The sequence below is a fragment of the Syngnathus scovelli genome, unplaced genomic scaffold, assembly GCF_024217435.2.
Source record: "Syngnathus scovelli strain Florida unplaced genomic scaffold, RoL_Ssco_1.2 HiC_scaffold_34, whole genome shotgun sequence".
Classification (NCBI taxonomy): domain Eukaryota; kingdom Metazoa; phylum Chordata; class Actinopteri; order Syngnathiformes; family Syngnathidae; genus Syngnathus; species Syngnathus scovelli.
This window is the reverse complement of record NW_026061433.1, coordinates 477501-495000: the sequence shown is the minus strand read 5'-3', so window position 1 is coordinate 495000 and position 17500 is coordinate 477501.

Sequence of the window (17500 nt, the reverse complement as noted above, 5' to 3'; positions counted from 1 at the left end):
GTGTTTAGGGAGGCGACCGGTCCTCCGTAGCTTGATCGGATTTCCCTTCCGGCCTGTGTTTAAGGAGGCGGCCGGTCCTCCGTAGCTTGATCGGATTTCCCTTCCAGCCTGTGTTTAAGGAGGCGGCTGGTCCTCCCCGGTCGGTTGCCAAGCGACCGGGACCCGCAAGTGGGCAGGAACCGTCCACCCAACGCCGGCGAGCCGGGGCCGGTGGGGGCCCTACCAAGGCGGGTCTAACTTCAGGCGGTGCAAACGGGGGAGGGGGGTAAGGACGGCTGCCGGGAGCAGACAGCCGTCCCCGGGAGGGGGTAGTAGCTTCGCGGCGGCCGCCGGGAGCAGACGGCCGTCCGCGGATTCTGCCAATGCCTGTAGGACTTTGAATATTTCACAGCCGTGCTGTGGCACTTAGAAAATTTTTCAGAGATGTGGCACTTAGAAAGTTTTTCAGAGATGTGGCACTTAGAAAGTTTTTCAGAGATGTGGCACTTAGAAAGTTTTTGAGAGATGTGGCACTTTGAAAATTTTTGAGAGATGTGGCACTTTGAAAATTTTTGAGAAATGTGGCACTTTGAAAATTTTTGAGAAATGTGGCACTTTGAAAATTTTTGAGAAATGTGGCACTTAGAAAATTTTCTCTCTCTCTCTGGAAGTGCCGTGCCTTCTTCAGTTCTGCTATCCGAGCAGGGGACGCTTGCTGGCGGCCGTTACCAGCGCTCGGACCAGGCCCAATTGATTTGCATGGAAAACAATTGCGTCCCCCATGCTCGTTCTGACTATATTTTGCGAAAGGGGGGTAAAGTGATGAGTACACTAAGTGGGGGGACCAACCCATGTACTCTAGAAAAAGTACATGGGTTGACAAAAGACCAGTTCGTACTGCACCCCTGGTACCCAAACCCCTGGTACCTTTAGGCACTTAGAAAAATTTCGCCCAAATTTGGAGGTCGCTCCAGGGGAAGAGGCCGAATTTTCGCCTATTACGGCCGACCGCGGGAACCAGCCGAGGCGGACGCTTTTCGGCGCAAGAGCCGTTGGCACTTAGAAAATATTCGCTAAACTTCAAAGGACCTCCAGGGGAAGAGGCCGAATTGTCACTTTTTCTGGCCGACATCGGGAACCAGCCGAGTCGGACTCTTTACGGCGGAGCAGCCGTTGGCACTTAGAAAATATTCGCCAAACTCGGCCGGACTTCCAGGGGAAGAGGCCGAATTGTCACTTGTTCTGCCCGACATCGGGAACCAGCCGAGTCGGACACTTTAAGGCGGAGCAGCCGTTGGCACTTAGAAAATATTCGCCAAACTTGAACGGACCTCCAGGGGAAGAGGCCGAATTTTCACCTGTTCTGGCCGACATCGGGAACCAGCCGAGTCGGACGCTTTTCGGCGCAAGAGCCGTTGGAACTTAGAAAATATTCGCTAAACTTCAAAGGACCTCCAGGGGAAGAGGCCGAATTGTCACTTGTTCTGGCCGACATCGGGAACCAGCCGAGTCGGACTCTTTACGGCGGAGCAGCCGTTGGCACTTAGAAAATATTCGCCAAACTCGGCCGGACTTCCAGGGGAAGAGGCCGAATTGTCACTTGTTCTGCCCGACATCGGGAACCAGCCGAGTCGGACACTTTAAGGCGGAGCAGCCGTTGGCACTTAGAAAATATTCGCCAAACTTGAACGGACCTCCAGGGGAAGAGGCCGAATTTTCACCTGTTCTGGCCGACATCGGGAACCAGCCGAGTCGGACGCTTTAAGGCGGAGCAGCCGTTGGCACTTAGAAAATATTCGTTAAACTTGAAAGGACCTCCAGGGGAAGAGGCCGAATTGTCACTTGTTCTGGCCGACATCGGGAACCAGCCGAGTCGGACGCTTTAAGGCGGAGCAGCCGTCGGCACTTAGAAAATATTCGTTAAACTTGAAAAGACCTCCAGGGGAAGAGGCCGAATTGTCACTTGTTCTGGCCGACATCGGGAACCAGACGAGTCGGGCCCTTTAAGGCTGAGCAGCCCTTGGCACTTAGGAAATATTTGCCTTAACTCGGCCGGACTTCCAGGGGAAGAGGCCGGATTTTCACTTGTTCTGGCCGACATCGGGAACCAGCCGAGTCGGACGCTTTAAGGCGGAGCAGCCGTTGGCACTTAGAAAATATTCCCCAAACTTGAACGGACCTCCAGGGGAAGAGGCCGAATTTTCACTTGTTCTGGCCGACATCGGGAACCAGCCGAGTCGGACTCTTTACGGCGGAACAGCCGTTGGCACTTAGAAAATATTCGTTAAACTTCAACTGACCTCCAGGGGAAGAGGCCGAATTTCCACTTGTTCTGGCCGACATCGGGAACCAGCCGAGTCGGACGCTTTACGGCGGAGCAGCCGTTGGCACTTAGAAAATATTCGTTAAACTTCAACTGACCTCCAGGGGAAGAGGCCGAATTTTCACTTGTTCTGGCCGACATCGGGAACCAGCCGAGTCGGACGCTTTACGGCGGAGCAGCCGTTGGCACTTAGAAAATATTCGTTAAACTTCAACTGACCTCCAGGGGAAGAGGCCGAATTTTCACTTGTTCTGGCCGACATCGGGAACCAGCCGAGTCGGACTCTTTACGGCGGAACAGCCGTTGGCACTTTGGAAATATTTGCCTTAACTTGGCCGGACTTCCAGGGGAAGAGGCCGATTTTTCACTTGTTCTGGCCGACATCGGGAACCAGCCGAGTCGGACTCTTTACGGCGGAACAGCCGTTGGCACTTTGAAAATATTTGCCTTAACTCGGCCGGACTTCCAGGGGAAGAGGCCGATTTTTCACTTGTTCTGGCCGACATCGGGAACCAGCCGAGTGGGACCCTTTAAGGCTGAGCAGCCGTTGGCACTTAGGAAATATTTGCCTTAACTCGGCCGGACTTCCAGGGGAAGAGGCCGGATTTTCACTTGTTCTGGCCAACATCGGGAACCAGCCGAGTCGGACACTTAAAGGCTGAGCAGCCGTTGGCACTTAGGAAATATTTGCCTTAACTCGGCCGGACTTCCAGGGGAAGAGGCCGGATTTTCACTTGTTCTGGCCGACATCGGGAACCAGCCGAGTCGGACAGTTTAAGGCTGAGCAGCCGTTGGCACTTAGGAAATATTTGCCTTAACTCGGCCGGACTTCCAGGGGAAGAGGCCGAATTTTCACTTGTTCTGGCCGATATCGGGAACCAGCCGAGTCGGACTCTTTACGGCGGAACAGCCGTTGGCACTTAGGAAATATTCGCCTTAAGTCGGCCGGACTTCCAGGGGAAGAGGCCGATTTTTCACTTGTTCTGGCCGACCGGGGGAACCAGCCGAGTCGGACACTTTACGGCGGAGCAGCCGTTGGCACTTAGGAAATATTCGCCAAAATGTTCCGGACCTCCAGGGGAAGAGGCCAAATTTTCACTTGTTCTGGCCGACCGGGTGAACCGGCCGAGGCGGACACTTTACGGCGGAGCAGCCGTTGGCACTTAGGAAATATTCGCCAAAATGTTCCGGACCTCCAGGGGAAGAGGCCGAATTTTCACTTGTTCTGGCCGACCGGGGGAACCAGCCGAGGCGGACACTTTACGGCGGAGCAGCCGTTGGCACTTAGGAAATATTCGCCAAAATGTTCCGGACCTCCAGGGAAAGAGGCCGAATTTTCACTCGTTCTGGCCGACCGGGGGAACCGGCCGAGGCGGACACTTTACGGCGGTTGAGCCGTTGGCACTTAGAAATTATTCAGACTTCCATAAACACACATCGGCCTTTTGCCGTCACTGCCCGGGATGGGCACCGTGGTAGCTCGGACAGTTCGTTTGACAGCTTCCGCTGGCACTTAGACAATTTTTAAAATGAAAATAAACAGTTCTGCACATACGTGCCGACTATATTTTGCGAAAGGGGGGTAAAGTGATGAGTACACTAAGTGGGGGGACCAAGTACATAAAGCCTACCCCTGGTACCTCAGAGAGGCCGAATTGACACATTTTGTGTCCGACCGCGGGAACCAGCCGAGGCGGACGCTTTTCGGCGCAAGAGCCGTTGGCACTTAGAAAATATTCGCTAAACTTCAAAGGACCTCCAGGGGAAGAGGCCGAATTGTCACTTTTTCTGGCCGACATCGGGAACCAGCCGAGTCGGACACCTTACGGCGGAAGAGCCGATGGCACTTAGAAAATATTCGTTAAACTTCAACTGACCTCCAGGGGAAGAGGCCGATTTTTCACTTGTTCTGGCCGACATCGGGAACCAGCCGAGTCGGACGCTTTTCGGCGCAAGAGCCGTTGGCACTTAGAAAATATTCGTTAATCTTGAACGGACCTCCAGGGGAAGAGGCCGAATTTCCACTTATTCTGGCCGACATCGGGAACCAGCCGAGTCGGACGCTTTACGGCGGAGCAGCCGTTGGCACTTAGAAAATATTCGTTAATCTTGAACGGACCTCCAGGGGAAGAGGCCGAATTTTCACTTGTTCTGGCCGACATCGGGAACCAGCCGAGTCGGACGCTTTACGGCGGAGCAGCCGTTGGCACTTTGAAAATATTCGTTAAACTTCAACTGACCTCCAGGGGAAGAGGCCGAATTTCCACTTGTTCTGGCCGACATCGGGAACCAGCCGAGTCGGACGCTTTACGGCGGAAGAGCCGATGGCACTTAGAAAATATTCGTTAAACTTGACAGGACCTCCAGGGGAAGAGGCCGAATTTTCGCTCGTTCAGGCCGACCGGAGGAACCGGCCGAGTCGGACACCTTACGGCGGAAGAGCCGATGGCACTTAGAAAATATTCGCCAAAATGTTCCGGACCTCCAGGGGAAGAGGCCGAATTTTCACTTGTTCAGGCCGACCGGAGGAACCGGCCGAGTCGGACACCTTACGGCGGAAGAGCCGATGGCACTTAGAAAATATTCGTTAAACTTGACAGGACCTCCAGGGGAAGAGGCCGAATTTTCGCTCGTTCGGGCCGACCGGAGGAACCGGCCGAGTCGGACACCTTACGGCGGAAGAGCCGATGGCACTTAGAAAATATTCGCCAAAATGTTCCGGACCTCCAGGGGAAGAGGCCGAATTTTCGCTCGTTCGGGCCGACCGGAGGAACCAGCCGGGTCGGACACGTTACGGCGCAACAGCCGTTGGCACTTTGAAAATATTCGCCAAAATGTTCCGGACCTCCAGGGGAAGAGGCCGTATTTTCGCTCGTTCGGGCCGACCGGAGGAACCGGCCGGGTCGGACACGTTACGGCGCAACAGCCGTTAGCACTTAGAAATTATTCGTTAAACTTGAACGGACCTCCAGGGTTAAGAGGCCGAATTTTCGCTCGTTCGGGCCGACCGGAGGAACCAGCCGGGTCGGACACTTTACGGCCCAACAGCCGTTGGCACTTTGAAAATATTCGCCAAAGTCGTCCGGACCTCCAGGGGAAGAGGCCGAATTTTCGCTCGTTCGGGCCGACCGGAGGAACCAGCCGGGTCGGACACTTTACGGCGGAACGGCCGTTGGCACTTTGAAAATATTCGCCAAAATGTTCCGGACCTCCAGGGGAAGAGGCCGAATTTTCGCTCGTTCGGGCCGACCGGAGGAACCGGCCGGGTCGGACACGTTACGGCGCAACAGCCGTTGGCACTTTGAAAATATTCGCCAAAATGTTCCGGACCTCCAGGGGAAGAGGCCGAATTTTCGCTCGTTCGGGCCGACCGGAGGAACCAGCCGGGTCGGACACTTTACGGCCCAACAGCCGTTGGCACTTTGAAAATATTCGCCAAAGTCGTCCGGACCTCCAGGGGAAGAGGCCGAATTTTCGCTCGTTCAGGCCGACCGGAGGAACCAGCCGGGTCGGACACGTTACGGCGCAACAGCCGTTCGCACTTAGAAAATATTCGCCAAAGTCGTCCGGACCTCCAGGGGAAGAGGCCGAATTTTCGCTCGTTCGGGCCGACCGGAGGAACCAGCCGGGTCGGACACGTTACGGCGGAACAGCCGTTGGCACTTTGAAAATATTCGCCAAAATGTTCCGGACCTCCAGGGGAAGAGGCCGAATTTTCGCTCGTTCGGGCCGACCGGGAGAACCAGCCGAGGCGGACACTTTACGGCGGTTGAGCCGTTGGCACTTAGAAATTATTCAGACTTCCATCAAACACACATCGGCCTTTTGCCGTCACTGCCCGGGATGGGCACCGTGGTAGCTCGGACAGTTCGTGTGACAGCTTCCGCTGGCACTTAGAAAATTTTTAAAATGAAAATAAACAGTTCTGCACATACGTGCCGACTATATTTTGCGAAAGGGGGGTAAAGTGATGAGTACACTAACTGGGGGGACCAAGTACATAAAGCCTACCCCTGGTACCTCAGAGAGGCCGAATTTTCGAATTCTGAGGCCGAGCTGGGGAACCAGACGAGGCGGACACTTTTCCGAGCGAGAGCCGATGGCACTTAGAAAATTTTCGGCTAAGTCGGCAGGACTTCCAGAGCGAGAGGCCGAATATTCGTCATCTGTGGCCGACCGGGGAACCAGCGAAGGCGGATAGGCGGTCACGGAGGTCCCGCCGGCTGGTCCGCGGGCCAATTTGGGTCCCGTAATTTAGCGGTCGCGGTCCGGAATCCACGCCGAGCGGGGAACCAGCGGAGGCGGATAGGCGGTCACGGAGGTCCCGCCGGCTGGTCCGCGGGCCAATTGGGGTCCCGTAAGTTAGCGGTCGCGGCCCGGAATTCGCGCCGGCCGGGGAACCAGCGCAGGCGGATAGGCGGTCACGGAGGTCCCGCCGGCTGGTCCGCGGGCCAATCGGGGTCCCGTAAGTTAGCGGTCGCGGCCCGGAATTCGCGCCGGCCGGGGAACCAGCGCAGGCGGATAGGCGGTCACGGAGGTCCCGCCGGCTGGTCCGCGGGCCAATCGGGGTCCCGTAAGTTAGCGGTCGCGGCCCGGAATTCGCGCCGGCCGGGGAACCAGCGCAGGCGTATAGGCGGTCACGGAGGTCCCGCCGGCTGGTCCGCGGGCCAATCGGGGTCCCGTAAGTTAGCGGTCGCGGCCCGGAATTCGCGCCGGCCGGGGAACCAGCGCAGGCGGATAGGCGGTCACGGAGGTCCCGCCGGCTGGTCCGCGGGCCAATCGGGGTCCCGTAAGTTAGCGGTCGCGGCCCGGAATTCGCGCCGGCCGGGGAACCAGCGCAGGCGGATAGGCGGTCACGGAGGTCCCGCCGGCTGGTCCGCGGGCCAATCGGGGTCCCGTAAGTTAGCGGTCGCGGCCCGGAATTCGCGCCGGCCGGGGAACCAGCGCAGGCGGATAGGCGGTCACGGAGGTCCCGCCGGCTGGTCCGCGGGCCAATCGGGGTCCCGTAAGTTAGCGGTCGCGGCCCGGAATCCGCGCCGGCCCGCAGCCACCGCCAGGCGGAAAGGCTGTCACGGAGGTCCCGCCGGCCGGTCCGCGGGGGGAACTGCGCCCTCTGGCGGACACGCCATTGTAAATGAATGGGGTTTGGCACTTAGTGCATTTTTCGCCGAAGCCGACGAGCGCTCCGGGCGAGGAGGCCGGATTCTCGCCATCCGTGGCCGGCCGGGGAACCGGCCAAGGCGGATAGGCGGTCACGGGGGTCCCGCCGGCTGGTCCGCGGGCCAATTGGGGTCCCGTAAGTTAGCGGTCGCGGCCCGGAATCCGCGCCGGCCAGCAGCCACCGGGAGGCGGATAGGCTGTCACGGAGGTCCCGCCGGCTGGTCCGCGGGCCATTTAGGGTCCCGCGAGTGAGCGGTCGCGGTCCGGAATCCAGGCCGGCCAGGAGGCACCGCCAGGCGGATAGGCGGTCACGGAGGTCCCGCCAGCTGGTCCGCGGGCCATTTATGGTCCCGTAAGTTAGCGGTCGCGGCCCGGAATGCACGCCGGCCAGGAGGCACCGCCAGGCGGGTAGGCTGTCACGGAGGTCCCGCCGGCCGGTCCGCGGGCCAATTACCTCCAGCCGAGCGGATATGAACTTTATTAGCACCTTCTACGAGATGGCGGAGCCTTATTCGACAACCAGCACCTCGGCTTAGCATTTTCCACGGCCCGCTGATCTTCCAGAAGACGTCCAGCCGGTTTCCTCCTCACATTTTAAGCCGGCCGAGGCTTCCGGCACCCCGGCTAAGCTTTCTCCACGGCCCGCTGAGCTTCCAGGGGACCTCCGGCCGGTTCTCCCGGTGCCTCGCGCCTCGCTTTGTGAGCCGGCCGAGGCTTCCAGCACCTCGGCTGAGCGTTTCCCACGGCCCGCTGAGCTTCCAGGGGACCTCCAGCCGGTTCTGCCGGTGCCTCGCGCCTCGCTTTGTGAGCCGGCCGAGGCTTCCAGCACCTCGGCTGAGCGTTTCCCACGGCCCGCTGAGCTTCCAGGGTACCTCCAGCCGGTTCTCCCGGTGCCTCGCGCCTCGCTTTGAGAGCCGGCCGAGGCTTCCAGCACCTCGGCTGAGCGTTTTCGGCGGCCCGTTGCTCTCCCGGAGGTCGCAACGGGGAGTTACCTCCCTCTCGCGGACACGGCGAGTAAATACACCGCCTCTCGCACTTGGCGCACACTCACTCGCATTGCTACGCCTCCCGTGGCACTTTAAGCGGCCGAACGGCGGGAGTAACTACGACTCTCTTAAGGTAGGCTCACTTGACTATTTATTCATGTATTTATTTATTTTTGACGGTTCGCGGAGGCGATGACGCTCCGCGCGGGTAAACGGCGGGAGTAACTGTGACTCTCTTAAGGTAGGCTCACTTGACATCTATTTATTTATGTATTTATTTATTTTTGACGGTTCGCGGAGGCGATGACGCTCCGCGCGGGTAAACGGCGGGAGTAACTGTGACTCTCTTAAGGTAGGCTCACTTGACATCTATTTATTTATGTATTTATTTATTTTTGACGGTTCGCGGAGGCGATGACGCTCCGCGCGGGTAAACGGCGGGAGTAACTGTGACTCTCTTAAGGTAGGCTCACTTGACATCTATTTATTTATGTATTTATTTATTTTTGACGGTTCGCGGAGGCGATGACGCTCCGCGCGGGTAAACGGCGGGAGTAACTGTGACTCTCTTAAGGTAGGCTCACTTGACATCTATTTATTTATGTATTTATTTATTTTTGACGGTTCGCGGAGGCGATGACGCTCCGCGCGGGTAAACGGCGGGAGTAACTGTGACTCTCTTAAGGTAGGCTCACTTGACATCTATTTATTTATGTATTTATTTATTTTTGACGGTTCGCGGAGGCGATGACGCTCCGCGCGGGTAAACGGCGGGAGTAACTGTGACTCTCTTAAGGTAGGCTCACTTGACATCTATTTATTTATGTATTTATTTATTTTTGACGGTTCGCGGAGGCGATGACGCTCCGCGCGGGTAAACGGCGGGAGTAACTGTGACTCTCTTAAGGTAGGCTCACTTGACATCTATTTATTTATGTATTTATTTATTTTTGACGGTTCGCGGAGGCGATGACGCTCCGCGCGGGTAAACGGCGGGAGTAACTGTGACTCTCTTAAGGTAGGCTCACTTGACATTTATTTATTTATGAATTTATTTATTTTTGACGGTTCGCGGAGGCGATGACGCTCCGCGCGGGTAAACGGCGGGAGTAACTGTGACTCTCTTAAGGTAGGCTCACTTGACATTTATTTATTTATGAATTTATTTATTTTTGACGGTTCGCGGAGGCGATGACGCTCCGCGCGGGTAAACGGCGGGAGTAACTGTGACTCTCTTAAGGTAGGCTCACTTGACATTTATTTTGGCGGTTCGCGGAGGCGCCGGGAGGCCGTGCGCGCGCGCGCAGAGCGGCCGAATAACGCTCCGCCGGCCCCGGGTGATTACCGAGAGGCTCCCCGGCCTCGCGGAGCTCCGACGCTCCTCCGCGGGACCTCCGGCGGCCGGCGCGCTCGCGCACCACCCCCCGGCACCGCCGGGAGGCCGTGCGCGCGCGCGCAGAGCGGCCGAATAACGCTCCGCCGGCCCCGGGTGATTACCGAGAGGCTCCCCGGCCTCGCGGAGCTCCGACGCTCCTCCGCGGGACCTCCGGCGGCCGGCGCGCTCGCGCACCACCCCCCGGCACCGCCGGGAGGCCGTGCGCGCGCGCGCAGAGCGGCCGAATAACGCTCCGCCGGCCCCGGGTGATTACCGAGAGGCTCCCCGGCCTCGCGGAGCTCCGACGCTCCTCCGCGGGACCTCCGGCGGCCGGCGCGCTCGCGCACCACCCCCCGGCACCGCCGGGAGGCCGTGCGCGCGCGCGCAGAGCGGCCGAATAACGCTCCGCCGGCCCCGGGTGATTACCGAGAGGCTCCCCGGCCTCGCGGAGCTCCGACGCTCCTCCGCGGGACCTCCGGCGGCCGGCGCGCTCGCGCACCACCCCCCGGCACCGCCGGGAGGCCGTGCGCGCGCGCGCAGAGCGGCCGAATAACGCTCCGCCGGCCCCGGGTGATTACCGAGAGGCTCCCCGGCCTCGCGGAGCTCCGACGCTCCTCCGCGGGACCTCCGGCGGCCGGCGCGCTCGCGCACCACCCCCCGGCACCGCCGGGAGGCCGTGCGCGCGCGCGCAGAGCGGCCGAATAACGCTCCGCCGGCCCCGGGTGATTACCGAGAGGCTCCCCGGCCTCGCGGAGCTCCGACGCTCCTCCGCGGGACCTCCGGCGGCCGGCGCGCTCGCGCACCACCCCCCGGCACCGCCGGGAGGCCGTGCGCGCGCGCGCAGAGCGGCCGAATAACGCTCCGCCGGCCCCGGGTGATTACCGAGAGGCTCCCCGGCCTCGCGGAGCTCCGACGCTCCTCCGCGGGACCTCCGGCGGCCGGCGCGCTCGCGCACCACCCCCCGGCACCGCCGGGAGGCCGTGCGCGCGCGCGCAGAGCGGCCGAATAACGCTCCGCCGGCCCCGGGTGATTACCGAGAGGCTCCCCGGCCTCGCGGAGCTCCGACGCTCCTCCGCGGGACCTCCGGCGGCCGGCGCGCTCGCGCACCACCCCCCGGCACCGCCGGGAGGCCGTGCGCGCGCGCGCAGAGCGGCCGAATAACGCTCCGCCGGCCCCGGGTGATTACCGAGAGGCTCCCCGGCCTCGCGGAGCTCCGACGCTCCTCCGCGGGACCTCCGGCGGCCGGCGCGCTCGCGCACCACCCCCCGGCACCGCCGGGAGGCCGTGCGCGCGCGCGCAGAGCGGCCGAATAACGCTCCGCCGGCCCCGGGTGATTACCGAGAGGCTCCCCGGCCTCGCGGAGCTCCGACGCTCCTCCGCGGGACCTCCGGCGGCCGGCGCGCTCGCGCACCACCCCCCGGCACCGCCGGGAGGCCGTGCGCGCGCGCGCAGAGCGGCCGAATAACGCTCCGCCGGCCCCGGGTGATTACCGAGAGGCTCCCCGGCCTCGCGGAGCTCCGACGCTCCTCCGCGGGACCTCCGGCGGCCGGCGCGCTCGCGCACCACCCCCCGGCACCGCCGGGAGGCCGTGCGCGCGCGCGCAGAGCGGCCGAATAACGCTCCGCCGGCCCCGGGTGATTACCGAGAGGCTCCCCGGCCTCGCGGAGCTCCGACGCTCCTCCGCGGGACCTCCGGCGGCCGGCGCGCTCGCGCACCACCCCCCGGCACCGCCGGGAGGCCGTGCGCGCGCGCGCAGAGCGGCCGAATAACGCTCCGCCGGCCCCGGGTGATTACCGAGAGGCTCCCCGGCCTCGCGGAGCTCCGACGCTCCTCCGCGGGACCTCCGGCGGCCGGCGCGCTCGCGCACCACCCCCCGGCACCGCCGGGAGGCCGTGCGCGCGCGCGCAGAGCGGCCGAATAACGCTCCGCCGGCCCCGGGTGATTACCGAGAGGCTCCCCGGCCTCGCGGAGCTCCGACGCTCCTCCGCGGGACCTCCGGCGGCCGGCGCGCTCGCGCACCACCCCCCGGCACCGCCGGGAGGCCGTGCGCGCGCGCGCAGAGCGGCCGAATAACGCTCCGCCGGCCCCGGGTGATTACCGAGAGGCTCCCCGGCCTCGCGGAGCTCCGACGCTCCTCCGCGGGACCTCCGGCGGCCGGCGCGCTCGCGCACCACCCCCCGGCACCGCCGGGAGGCCGTGCGCGCGCGCGCAGAGCGGCCGAATAACGCTCCGCCGGCCCCGGGTGATTACCGAGAGGCTCCCCGGCCTCGCGGAGCTCCGACGCTCCTCCGCGGGACCTCCGGCGGCCGGCGCGCTCGCGCACCACCCCCCGGCACCGCCGGGAGGCCGTGCGCGCGCGCGCAGAGCGGCCGAATAACGCTCCGCCGGCCCCGGGTGATTACCGAGAGGCTCCCCGGCCTCGCGGAGCTCCGACGCTCCTCCGCGGGACCTCCGGCGGCCGGCGCGCTCGCGCACCACCCCCCGGCACCGCCGGGAGGCCGTGCGCGCGCGCGCAGAGCGGCCGAATAACGCTCCGCCGGCCCCGGGTGATTACCGAGAGGCTCCCCGGCCTCGCGGAGCTCCGACGCTCCTCCGCGGGACCTCCGGCGGCCGGCGCGCTCGCGCACCACCCCCCGGCACCGCCGGGAGGCCGTGCGCGCGCGCGCAGAGCGGCCGAATAACGCTCCGCCGGCCCCGGGTGATTACCGAGAGGCTCCCCGGCCTCGCGGAGCTCCGACGCTCCTCCGCGGGACCTCCGGCGGCCGGCGCGCTCGCGCACCACCCCCCGGCACCGCCGGGAGGCCGTGCGCGCGCGCGCAGAGCGGCCGAATAACGCTCCGCCGGCCCCGGGTGATTACCGAGAGGCTCCCCGGCCTCGCGGAGCTCCGACGCTCCTCCGCGGGACCTCCGGCGGCCGGCGCGCTCGCGCACCACCCCCCGGCACCGCCGGGAGGCCGTGCGCGCGCGCGCAGAGCGGCCGAATAACGCTCCGCCGGCCCCGGGTGATTACCGAGAGGCTCCCCGGCCTCGCGGAGCTCCGACGCTCCTCCGCGGGACCTCCGGCGGCCGGCGCGCTCGCGCACCACCCCCCGGTGCTCCGGCGGCCCCGGGTGACGACTAAGAGGCTCCCCGGCCGGCCTCGCGGAGCTCCGGCGCTCCTCCGCGGGACTTCCAGCGGCCGGCGCGCTCACGCACCACCCCCCGGCACCACCCGGGAGGCCGTGCTCGCGCGCCAAGTGGCCGAAAATAGCTCCAAGCCCAGCGGATCGGCTGCTTGGAAGCACCGCGCCGTCCGGCTCCACCTGGTACCTCGCACGGCTCTCATCTCCCCCCCGCACGGACTTCCGAGCGCTCGGGGAGACGCTCGGAAGCTGCCGGTGCCGCCGCGGCGGGGAATTGCCTCCCTCTGGCGGACGCGGCGAGTAAAAACACCACCTCTCGCACTTTGCGCACACTTACTTGCGTGGGTCCGCTTCCGATGACACTTTGAGCGGCCAAACGGCGGGAGTAACTACGACTCTCTTAAGGTAGGCTCACTTGACATTTATTTATGTATTTATTTATTTTTGACGGTTCGCGGAGGCGATGACGCTCCGCGCGGGTAAACGGCGGGAGTAACTGTGACTCTCTTAAGGTAGCCTGACTCGACGTCTTTTTCAACGGTGGCTGGAGGACCCGGGCGGTTCTCGGGGGTGCGTCGCTCCTCACTTTTGACGCCCGAGGAGGCTCCCGGCACCTCGGCTACGCGTTTTCGGCGGCCCGCTGAGCTTCCAGAAGACCTCCAGCCGGTTCTCCCGGTGCTTTCCTCCTCACGTTTTAAGCCGGCCGAGGCTCCCGGCACCCCGGCCAAGCGTTTCCCACGGCCCGCTGAGCTTCCAGGGGACCTCCGGCCGGTTCTCCGCGCGCTTTCCTCCTCACTTTTAAGCCGGCCGAGGCTTCCGGCACCCCGGCCAAGCGTTTCCCACGTCCCGCTGAGCTTCCAGGGGACCTCCGGCCGGTTCTCCGCGCGCTTTCCTCCTCACATTTTAAGCCGGCCGAGGCTCCAGGCACCCCGGCTAAGCTTTCTCCACGGCCCGCTGAGCTTCCAGGGGACCTCCGGCCGGTTCTCCGCGCGCTTTCCTCCTCACTTTTAAGCCGGCCGAGGCTTCCGGCACCCCGGCCAAGCCTTTCCCACGGCCCGCTGAGCTTCCAGGGGACATCCAGCCGGTTCTCCGCGCGCCCCCCTCCTAACTCGACGCCCGAGGAGGCTCCAGGCACCCCGGCCGAGCCTTTTCGGCGGCCCGCTGATCTCCCGGAGGTCGCAACGGGGAATTGCCTCCCTCTCGCGGACACGGCGCGTAAATGCACCGCCTCTCGCACTTTGCGCACACTCACTCGCATCGCTACGCCTCCCGTGGCACTTTAAGCGACCGGGACCACCGCGAGCGCGGGCGATGACTAAGAGGCTCCCCGGCCGGCCTCGCGGAGCTCCGACGCTCCCCCGCGGGACTTCCGGCGGCCGGCCGGAGCCTCGGCACGGCTGCCGCACTCCCTAATAACACCCCGCGGACCCCCGCGAGCCGAACGCTCGCTGCCGCGGGCGACCCGTGCCAAGGCGGACGCGTGACGGCGCGGGAGCCCTCGGCACTATATCACGGTCACGTATGTAGTCAAATCGTGTAAAATCACCGTTAGTTTATTCATAATATAGGTAATAATTAAATAAATATTAACATCGCGTATATCATTAATAAACACATGTATGTATTTATTTAATAATTAAATAAATATTAACATCGCGTATAATCATGCGCAATACTTCGTGGCCGACCGGGGAACCGGCGAAGGCGGACGCATCGCGGCGCGAGAGCCGTTGGCACTTTGGAAAAATAAATAAATAAATAAATAAATAAATAATAATTCGCCGACCGGGCTCCGGGGGGAGAGGCCGATTTTTGGCCGTTCGTGGCCGACCGGGGAACCGGCGAAGGCGGACGCATCGCGGCGCGAGAGCCGTTGGCACTTTGGAAAAATAAATAAATAAATAAATAAATAAATAAATAAATAATTCGCCGACCGGGCTCCGGGGCAAGAGGCCGAATTTTCGCTCGTTCGGGCCGACCGGGGAACCGGCGAAGGCGGACGCAGCGCGGCGCGAGAGCCGTTGGCACTTTGAAAAAAAAAAAAAAAAAAAAAAATTCGCCCACCGGGCTCCGGGGGAAGAGGCCGGCTTTTCGCCGTTCGCGGCCGACCGGGGAACCGGCGAAAGCGGACGCGCTCTCTAACGAGCCCCGCCGGCCGGAGGAAGTGCGCCCTCTGGCGGACACGCCGTTGTAAATGAATGGGGTTTGGCACTTAGTGCATTTTTCGCCCAAGTCGAAGCGCGCTCCGGGCGAGGAGGCCGGATTCTCGCCACCCGTGGCCGGCCGGGGAACCGGCCAAGGCGGACGCGCTCTCTAACGAGCCCCGCCGGCCGGAGGAAGTGCGCCCTCTGGCGGACACGCCGTTGTAAATGAATGGGGTTTGGCACTTGGTGCATTTTTCGCCCAAGTCGAAGCGCGCTCCGGGCGAGGAGGCCGGATTCTCGCCACCCGTGGCCGGCCGGGGAACCGGCGAAGGCGGATAGGCTTTCACGGAGGATCCGCCGGCTGGTCCGCGGGCCGATTAGGGTCCCGCGAGTGAGCGGTGGCGGTCCGGAATCCAGGCCGGCCAGGAGGCACCGCCAGGCGGATAGGCTTTCACGGAGGTCCCGCCGGCTGGTCCGCGGGCCGATTAGGGTCCCGCGAGTGAGCGGTGGCGGTCCGGAATCCAGGCCGGCCCGGAGCCACCGCCAGGCGGATAGGCTTTCACGGAGGAGCCGCCGGCTGGTCCGCGGGCCGTTTAGGGTCCCGCGAGTGAGCGGTCGCGGTCCGGAATCCAGGCCGGCCAGGAGGCACCGCCAGGCGGATAGGCTTTCACGGAGGAGCCGCCGGCTGGTCCGCGGGCCGTTTAGGCTCCCGTAAGTTAGCGGTCGCGGTCCGGAATACAGGCCGTCCAGGAGGCACTGCCAGGCGGATACACTCTCTAACGAGCCCCGCCGGCTGGTCCGCCGGGGGAAGTGCGCCCTCTGGCGGACACGCCGTTGTAAATGAATGGGGTTTGGCACTTAGTGCATTTTTCGACCAGCGGCAACGCAGGCTGACGGGCGGCCGCTTCCACGGGCCGGTACTACTCTACGGAGGCGCTAGCCGCCTCCGGTGGGGGCCGTGTGATCTCGCTGGATGCCCGAGGACCTTCCGCGAGGCCCGGCCGCAGCTTTTACGCGCGCCCGGTCCTATTACCTGGTGGAAGCTGGAGGCCGGGGCTCCGCAGCTCGCCGCCCGGGGACCTTCCGCGAGGCCCGGCCGCAGCTTTTACGCACCACCGCTGCTATTCTCTGGCTCCGGCTTCGTCCCGGAGGGTGCTTGGGGAACGGCGGCGCACACCGCGAACGGCCGGTGGCGGTCGGCTGGTGGCGGTCGGCTGGTGGCTGTCGGCTGGTGGCGGTCGGGGGTGGCGCTTGGGGATGGCGCTTGGGGATGGTGGCTGTCGGCTGGTGGCGGTCGGCTGGTGGCGGTCGGCTGGTGGCGGTCGGCTGGTGGCGGTCGGGGGTGGCGCTTGGGGATGGCGCTTGGGGATGGTGGCTGTCGGCTGGTGGCGGTCGGCTGGTGGCGGTCGGGGGGTGGCGGTCGGGGATGGCGCTTGGGGATGGTGGCTGTCGCCTTGTGGCGGTCGGGGGGTGGCGGTCGGGGATGGCGCTTGGGGATGGTGGCTGTCGCCTTGTGGCGGTCGGCTGGTGGCGGTCGGCTGGTGGCGGTCGGCTGGTGGCGGTCGGGGGGTGGCGGTCGGGGGTGGCGCTTGGGGATGGTGGCTGTCGCCTTGTGGCGGTCGGCTGGTGGCGGTCGCCTTGTGGCGGTCGGGGGGCGGCGGTCGGGGGTGGCGCTTGGGGATGGTGGCTGTCGGCTGGTGGCGGTCGGCTGGTGGCGGTCGGCTGGTGGCGGTCGGCTGGTGGCGGTCGGGGGTGGCGCTTGGGGATGGCGCTTGGGGATGGTGGCTGTCGCCTTGTGGCGGTCGGCTGGTGGCGGTCGCCTTGTGGCGGTCGGGGATGGCGCTTGGGGATGGTGGCTGTCGCCTTGTGGCGGTCGCCTTGTGGCGGTTGCCTTGTGGCGGTCGGGGATGGCGCTTGGGGATGGTGGCTGTCGCCTTGTGGCGGTCGGCGGTGGTGGTTTGGGACCGGCGTCCGGCGCAAAGTGCGTGTTGCGCGGGCCGGAGAAAATTTAGGCCAGGGGCCCGCCGCTGGAGAAATTTTTAGGTACCAGGGGTGGATTTTTTTTGTCACCGCAGGAGGGGGACGTTGCCTCCGTCCGTGTCCGACGGAAAGTGCGTGTTGCGCGGGCCGGAGAAAGTTTAGGCCAGGGGCCCGCCGCTGGAGAAATTTTTAGGTACCAGGGGTGGATTTTTTTTGTCACCGCAGGAGGGGGACGTTGCCTCCGTCGGTGTCCGGCGGAAAGTGCGTGTTGCGCGGCCCGGAGAAAGTTTAGGCCCGGGGCCCGCCGCTGGAGGAATTTTTAGGTACCAGGAGCGGATGTACTTACTTCCACAGCGCCCGCGCGCTCCCGGCCGGTGTCCGAGGATGCTGCCTCATCCCCGGACGCGCCTCTTACGCACGCCCGCTGTCAT